The following is a 9,037-nucleotide window of genomic DNA, read 5'->3' on the forward strand; positions in this document are numbered from 1 at the left end:
GACAGGGACCAATTGGTAGATCAAGGTGATTTTAATATACCTGGCACAACGTGGTCCCCAGAAAAAAATTCGAATATTCTCCCTTTATCACAAAATGAATTTTTTGACGGCTTGCTCGACTTATCGTTGTCGCAAGTTAATTATATTTGAAACTCTCTTGGTCGACTGTTGGATCTATGTCTTGTAAAAAGTCCTGAAAGTGTGTTACTGTTCAGGGTAGCACCTCTTACTCAACCTCTTATCATCATACTTTCGAGGTGGCAATCGACATAGGTACAGTATTAAAAGTAAAATCAGAGAAGTTAACAAAGCGAATTCACTGTTTTCGCAAGGCAAATTTTCAGAGGCTAAACAATTATATAGCCGGGTTTAATTGGTCCGATCTTTACTACTGCAACACAGTGACGGATGCCATTGATATGATTTATACCGCAATTAAATCATTTATTGACTCTTGTGTTCCGATGTACTATTTGTCAATCTCTAAACCTCCTTGGTTTAATAAAGAGTTGACACACCTAAGAAATGTAAAGTCCAGACATTATACAAAATTTAAAAATACCGGTTCTCAGTCCATCCTTTCTAAATATTAAACTTTACCGTGCTTAATGGTCAGTGGTACAGGAATTATTTAAAGCGTTGTAAGTTCGCACAGGATCCGAAACAGTTTTATAATTTCGTTAACACTGAGCGAAAAACAAGTTCTAAACCTTCTTCGCTATTTTTTGAAAACACTACGGTAACATCGGATCAGGCAATAGCCGTTACCTCATTCCGAACAGCCATACTCTTATGCGGTATCTAAGTCAAATCTAATATTTTGCCCCATTATACTCACTCTTTAACGATCTTCAGCGTGTTAAACCGGTCTATTCGCCAGGTCCCATGTTATTAATTACCTCCTGCTTGTTTACGTTTAGTGTGAGGTCATTTTGATTTTTTGAAATTGTCTTCAAACTATCTTGAATCTTGCGTCCGTCCGCGTCTAAGTTCCCTGTCCCTATTTTAATTACGTTTCCCAAACCATTGATTAGTCCCCTCTTTTGTCTCTTCTTTGGTAGCCACGTTTCAATTCTAGTTTTCAGTTGTCCGACCTTTGTTGCTAAATTTTCGATTGCATACAAGCTATCCACAACCCATAAACATAGCTCCCTTCCACAGTTTATAAACAAATTTCAATTCTCAATCTCGTCGGCATTTCCTTTGTCTTTATTTTTGTCATTGCCTTTGCCAGCGCTTAGCTACCCGCTAATATAAGCAACCCAAACTTAACGTAAACACAGCTTCCGCTTGGAGACCAAATCACGGGCAACTCTTATTGCGCTTCAATCAAAAACTGCATCGATCAGCATAATTGAATTTCACAATGAAGTGGAATAATTTCAGCATAAAGCTTTTATCGAAAGGTCAGTAAGTTTCCAAAAGAAAAGCTTCTGGCCGAGGTTGATTGGATTTGGACTTAGAATTTGAAGATCAGTCTGAATCGGAACGAGATCGTGAACAGCTTGAAGCAAAAGATAAGCTACCAACAAAGTGTCTCGTAATAGTATAGGTGAAGAAGTCTGTCACCGAATAAATGTTAAATAATAAAAAATAAAATTTTTTTTTTTTAATAATTAAATAGTAACAATTTTAATTGGCGCCCAACGTGGGGCCACGTATTTAAAAGTTCTAAATAAATATTAAAGATAATAAGTTAAATATAAAACGGAACTCGCGCCGGACTGAATAATAATAATAATAAAAAATCAGAACTCAACTACAAACCCAAAGAAAATCAAACAAATTTAAAAAAAATCAACACCAAGAAGGAAGGAAGAGCTGAGGGCAATCCCCCTCCACAGCTATATACAAAATTAAAGGAAGACCCCAATAAATAATAATCAAGACGACCCAATTTAAGGAACACTCCAACAAAAAATTATTAAGACCAACCAATTGAAGGGAGAAAAAGGAAGAAAATTTAAATTTAACAATGGCAAACGGAGTTTCAGTATTAACCCTTTCTGCGGGCGGCAATCTGACAATGGAATTAATAAGTCGATTTATAAATGTACAGTTGAGTGAAGTTACCAGAAAATTTAAAGGGATAGAAGGGCAGTTAACCGCTAACAAAAATGAGGTGGAAGACTATAAGATCCAAACAATTGACCGAACCATAAAATGTGAAACTATATTAGAGGTAGTTAAATCCTTACCAAAGTTCACAGGTGAAATAACCCAATATGTAGGCTGGAGAGAAGCGGCGGAAACCGCAATGAGTTTATATATAATTGAAAGTGAACAATATTTTATCGCTTTAACAATTCTACGTAATAAAATCATGGAAGCAGCACACGATGCTCTAACCAACCATGGTACCGTTTTAAACTTTCGAGCAATTCTTTCCAGATTGGATTTCATTTATAACGATATAAGATCAATCCATATACTCGAATCAGAATTAAACATCTTAAGACAGGGACGCATGACCATTACAGAATTCTAAAACGAAGTAAACAAGAAAATGACGTTACTCATAAATAAAACTATAATGAAAGGACATCGTTATAACCAAGGAAACAAATAAAACAATTAGGAGCTCTAAGAATTTTTATTTCTGGATTAAACGGTTCAATCTCAGAAGCACTCTTCTCTCTTAACCCACCAGACTTGCCAAATGCTTTGGCAAAGTGTCAGGAATTGGAGTCTAACAACTTTAGAGCTCAATTAGCAAATAGGTATAATGGATTTAGGAATGAAAATAAAAATCAAGGAAACAACCTTAGATTTGCCTCTAGACAGATTAATAATACACCAAATAGGATAAAAAATAATTGGCCGCAAAACGGGAACTTGGGAGCGAATAACAATTGGAATTTTAATAATAATTCCAAAGTTCAACCACCACCAGAATCTATGGAAGTAGACGGCTCCATAAGAGTACAAAATCGTCCGTATAAAAATTATAATCATCATAGGAATAATAACAACCAGTGGAATTATAATAAAAACCGACACAATTTTAATAATAATTTCCAAAGAAATAATTATAACCAATACCCAGCGCAAAAACACAACACAAGCGCAAGTCATGTAAATCAGTCCGAAACACACTTCCCGATAAAACGGGAATCAATGGGAACAGTCAACCAGCCAGCTCAAAAAACAATGAGGGTAAATAATATCAACGAGGGCCATTTTTTAGAGCAGCACCTTACAGAGGAATGCCTCATATAACAAGAGTAGACAGAAAAACTAAAAGACAACTCAAAATATTAATAGATACAGGAGCCACCGCGTGCTATATAAAAAAGGGTATTTATGAGAATAAAGGGGAATTATCAATACACTAAAGAGTATCTACAGATCATGGATATTCAATCATAAAATATTATCATTTGATAAATATATTTGGGGAACAACATTTATTCTCTGAAATTGAGGGTTTAGAATCTGATCTATTAATTGGATTCAATTTGTTAAGAAAGATTGGAGTTAAATTGGATATCGAGAAAGGAATCATGGAGTATAAGGGAAATAAAGAGAAACTCGAATATTTTGACGCGGATAAAAACGATAAAAAAAAAAATCGAAACGGTTATTGCTGAAGGCAGTTTATATAGCTTGGGATCCTGAGCACGCCAGCGTAGATTTATCCGCTAATAAACAATATATCAGTTTGGGATTGAAAAATCCTGAACAAGACGACGATGTTAATTCCGTCAGTTTTAAATCGAATAGTTTAGAATCCACAAATCCCGAGGACGGTTTTCCGACAAAGAAAAAATTCATAACCTAAATATAATTTCAAATCAAATAAAAGATTTTGAAAATAAAGTTATGAATAAAATTGAAAGAAAGCATTCTAAAATAAATACGGAAATTCCTTTTCGTACCGATATTCGAGGAGAAAAAATACTGTCAATGACAGAGCCATTTATAGCAAACAATATCCTTATGCCATGTCGGTCTCAGATTCTGTTATTAATGAAATCGATAGAATGCTAAAAGAACAAATAATAATATTTGTATATAATAATAATATTTGTCTATAAAAAATTAAATGAAAGCACAATACCTGACAGATACCCGATGCAAGATCCGTATGTAATATTATGTAGCTTAGGGAAGTCAAAATATTTCTCAACAATTGATCTGGAATCAGGATTCCACCAAATTTTAATGAAAAATTCAGATATTGAAAAATCAGCTTTCTCTATAAATAACGGAAATTTTGAATTCTTACGTATGCCATTTGGGTTAACAAACGCCCCTAGAATATTTCAATGAGCAATGGAGGACATAATGAGAGAACAAGTCGGAAAAACTTGTCATGTTTATATGGATGATATAATAATCTTTTCTAATACAATTGAACAACATTATACTGATTTAATTCAAATAATTAATATTTTACAACAAGCAAATATGAAAATTTCTCTAGAAAAATCTAAATTCTTTAAATTAGTATCTCACAATGTAATTAAAACAGATCCTGAGAAAATCTCCACAATTATGAAGTATCCGATTCCACAAAACATTAGAGAGCTTCGAAGTTTTCTAGGCCTCACAGGCTATTACCGTAAATTGGTCCGAAATTATGCAAAAATTGCCAAACCTTTAAACAAATACCTAGGAGGAGATATTGGAAAAATTTCTAGGAGAATGTCTACAAAAATTACAATACAGTTAGACGACCCAGCTGTTAAAGCTTTTAAAGAACTTAAAGATAATTTAATATCACAAGTGGAATTAGTTCAACCAGATTATAACAAAAAATTCACTTTAACGACAGACGCATCAGATGTAGCTATCGGAGCAGTTTTATCACAGGTTAATAAACCAATTACTTTCATATCAAAAACTTTAAATAAAACCGAACAACTTTATGCCACAAATAAAAAAGACTTGTTGGCAATAGTTTGGGCTCTTAAAAATCTCATGAATTACTTATATGGTGTAATTGGTATAGAAATACAAACAGACCATCAATCTTTATCTTTCACAATCTCAGATAAAAACCCGAACGTAGAAATGAAAAGATGGTTTCTCCTTTATAGAAAGTTTCACCCCTAATATAATATATACACCCGCATTATCTCAAATAAAAATAAATAATATTACTAACAGCGATTTAGAACAATCAAACTCAGATCAAAATTCACAGCATTCTGCCAAAAGTAGTTTTGAAAATGTAATACAAGAGACCCAAAAATCGTTAAATCAGTTTCAACAACAAATGTTATTAACAAAGGGGAGGTTTCTGTTCTGTGCGGAAGCCTTGTGCAAGCCTCTACTGAAACTGTTTACCTTATCTTTGGAATCTTCACAATTCCCTCATATATGGAAGGTGTCCTTTGTGATTCCTCTTCACAAAAAAGGTAGCAAACTGGATGCAAGCAATTACAGAGGAATCTCTAAATTGCCGGCTATCCCAAAACTTTTCGAAAATGTTATCACTCCTCATTTGCAGCACCTTTGTAGATCAATCGTAACACCGTGTCAACACGGTTTTGTGAAACGCAGATCTACAACCACTAACCTCTTGGAGCTAACTTCTTTCGTAATACAGGGTTTCAAAAATAATCTTCAAACAGATGTCATCTACACTGATTTTAGTAAAGCATTTGACTCTGTTAATCATTACCTTCTTATAAGAAAACTTGATCTTATAGGATTCCCTGGATCTTCTAAATTGGATTTCAAGCTATCTGAATGGCAGGCCACAACAAGTCCTCTTTAAAAATTCTTTATCTTCTATTCTCCGAGTCACATCCGGTGTCCAACAAAGGGAGCCATCTTGGTCCGCTTCTTTTTACCTTATTGATTAACGACATCCCCTTAATAATAAAACATTAAATAAAACGTTAAATTATGCCTCCAGTACAAGGACACTTCGTGCCATTTGGACTTACACTACACAAGTGGGTGCTCTTTGAACAGAATAACACCAGTTGATGATCTTGGTGTTCTTCTGGACCCAAAACTAAAATTTTCTGACCATATTTCGTCTATTGTCAATAAGGCCAGGGGTGTGCTTGGTTTTATAAAAAGATGGTTTAAGGAATTTGATGATCCTTACTTGACTAAAACCTTATTTATTTCGTTAGTCCGTCCGATTCTCGAGTACGGATCACCTGTTTGGAGTCCACAATACTTAGTCCACTCGGACCGCATTGAATCGGTCGAAAAAAATTCTTACTTTTTGCCTTGCGGCGCCTAAATTGGGAGTCAAACCGTATATTACCTCCTTATTCCAGTAGACTACTTTTAATTAATTTACCGTCCCTAGCTAACCGTAGAACTATGCTTGGAACAGTCTTTATTTGTAAGCTTATTCGTGGTGATTTGAGAGTACCGACTTGATTAGTCGGCTTAACTTCTCGGTTCCAAGTAGATTCACTAGAAACTATATACCCCTTATCTTAAATCACTGTAGATCTAATTATGAGTTGCATGACCCTTACAGAGTTTTATGTTCTGACTATAATAGACTTTATCCTATTATCTGTAATCTTGACTCTCTGCCTCTATTAAAGCACTCGATTTTATCTTTTCTATTACATAATTAGATCCTACTAACACTAATATTTAAAATAGTTATTTTACATTATATTCATTTCCTCGTTTCTGTTCTCTCTTCTATATCGCGTCTATCTTCTCGCGAATCGAGCCGTACGATACACGGCAGCGCCCCTCGGTCGTTTGGGAGGAAGGTGTGGCCGTAGGACCGTGGGAAAAAAAGAAAACTCGCCCCCATCTCTGCATAATGCCGCCTGCAGTGGTACCTGCTGATGCTGTCGTCATCAGCATCTTCCGCCACCAGAGCCAACTGATTTCTTCGGTTCATTATGCTGTCATGTGAAAGAATCAGACCCTTTTTTACCAGCTGCCCTCCACATCATGCCGCTTGGTGAATCACACCCGGTGAAGGTGGCTGTGGCATGGCGTAAGCTGGTTTAACAACTCCACAGGATCCTTCTTGTGACAATAGAACGCCCCTTTGGGATGCCTGTTGCGGCGGTGGTTGCTGAACTCTTCTTTGGGTCTTCCGTGGGCCCATGCAGTGACAATCAAAGGGAGCAATGCCGTCGGCAAAAGTTGGTTTGGTATATTGTGAGGTCATTCTAAGAATTTGACTATAGCGAGTGAGGCGACGGGGTTGCCGCGCTGTCGCCGAGTGTAGTCCAGCTAGCGTGTGTGAAGCATAGATCGATGCGCGAGTCGAAAATGCGATCAGTGACACTCAGACGATTGAACAAGCCGGTTGGAATTCGCTTCGCTCGGAAAGTTTGTGTGTCAACATGGCAGACCAGCCACTATGAAAGAAGAACTCTGCGACATCAGAATTGGGATCTGCTTTGCCTACAAATATCATCGATGCATTCTTGGCAGCTTTACAAGTTAAAAACAACAACCTATTGGAGATCATAAAAAATATGCAGACACCAAAGGCATCGGCAACTGATGAAATGGGAAAACATATAACTCTGCCAAAATTTTATCCTTAGGGGGCTGGTGCAGATGACTCAGCTTTTTCTACAACAGTGGCAACACTAGCTCTGGCCCACATTTTTTTTACAAACAATATTAATACTCGAAATTATATGCATGAAACGGAACCTTGATGACGACGAATCTACAACAGGCCCGGAACGTAAAAAATATAACTAAAATGAAATGCAATTATTGTGGAAATTCTGTACATAGATATGCCGAATGTCGTGCTCGGCGGAGGACACAAGCTCAAGGAAAAGTAACAACGGAAGTTCAACGCTATGATCAAATGACCGGTCAGGCAAAAAACAGGCAAATGTTTCAATTGTAACGAGCCTGGTCGGCCGCCATGCCAGCAGGTATATAGGGGATCAACCACCTGATGGTACGCGACGTAATTGTGATACACTACTGGAAGCGCAAATACATTCTCCACGCGAGGGCGGCTGGATACAGGCTCTTAGTTAGGTTATGTCTCTGCTAAGAGTGCTGGCTAATCGTAGTTGGACTGGAGCTGGAAACTCTTAAAATTTCCACATCTCCGGGCCGGACTAAGGTGTCATTCGATCCGTGCCGAGACTCTGCCAGGCTGGGGGCCCGGGAAACAACTAGCCCAATCGCTAACGGAGAGTCCGGTTAAGAGGCGTCTGCCTGGTCTGGTTAGCCTTACCCGGGTACTGCGGATCTCTACCCGGGTGGACCGCTTATTTCTCTGCAACTCGTGGGAACCATGAAAAATAGACCTAAAAATGTTAAAATACCGCAGGCTTTGACTGCGGTAAATTTCGCAAGACACTTCGAGGACCGTCTCCTTGACGAAGATCGACTTACTTCGGTGGTAACACCAAAAAATGCTCCTAAGTAAATGCACAAGTAGCAGCCACACCGAGTCACTCGAGCCGGCCAAGCGGGACTGGCTAAAAACCCATTACCACAACTTGGTCAGCCTGGGGCCCGGGATGACCCTAACCGTAAGGGGCTGAGCGGAGCCAGAACGAAGTGGTAATATCGTTACCTTCAGCAGAGCAAGTCACCTGCGTAAGCTTTGTCTCTGGCCAAAACACCGCAGCCGCTATAGCAAAGGCCCAACTCTGCTTCGAAGCGGGCAAACACCACCTTGACGCCTCCTACGGAAACGACTAAGAGGAAGAAGGTGGAGACGAGCAGGCCACCGACTGCTCCTTTCGATGGCCCAAGTACCTCAAGGGCTGCAAAGGCAACTGAGGTAAGCAAGTCATCATATGTTGCCGTAACTAGTTGCGGTCGTACCAGAGGGGTACCCCAAGGTCGTCCTCAGTAGTAAGGACCTCTAACAGCTCGAGGACGCACTACTGGAGGATATAGTCCTCTCTGGTTGGGATTCTCCAATTAGGTTTGGAGGAATCCGCTTCAGGGTGGGTCACCTGATAGAGGATTGCCGCAACGCAACCACTGCTGAGTGGCTGACATAAGTAGTCCCCAGCCTCAGTAAGTGGAACGATGTCTCCCAGAAGGTAAAGTTGGGCGACGACTTGCCATCGTCACACAACATCACCATCCTGCCCCAGGACAGGAGACA

This window comes from Drosophila mauritiana, unplaced genomic scaffold (genome assembly GCF_004382145.1).
Source record: "Drosophila mauritiana strain mau12 unplaced genomic scaffold, ASM438214v1 Y_36, whole genome shotgun sequence".
Classification (NCBI taxonomy): Eukaryota; Metazoa; Arthropoda; class Insecta; order Diptera; family Drosophilidae; genus Drosophila; species Drosophila mauritiana.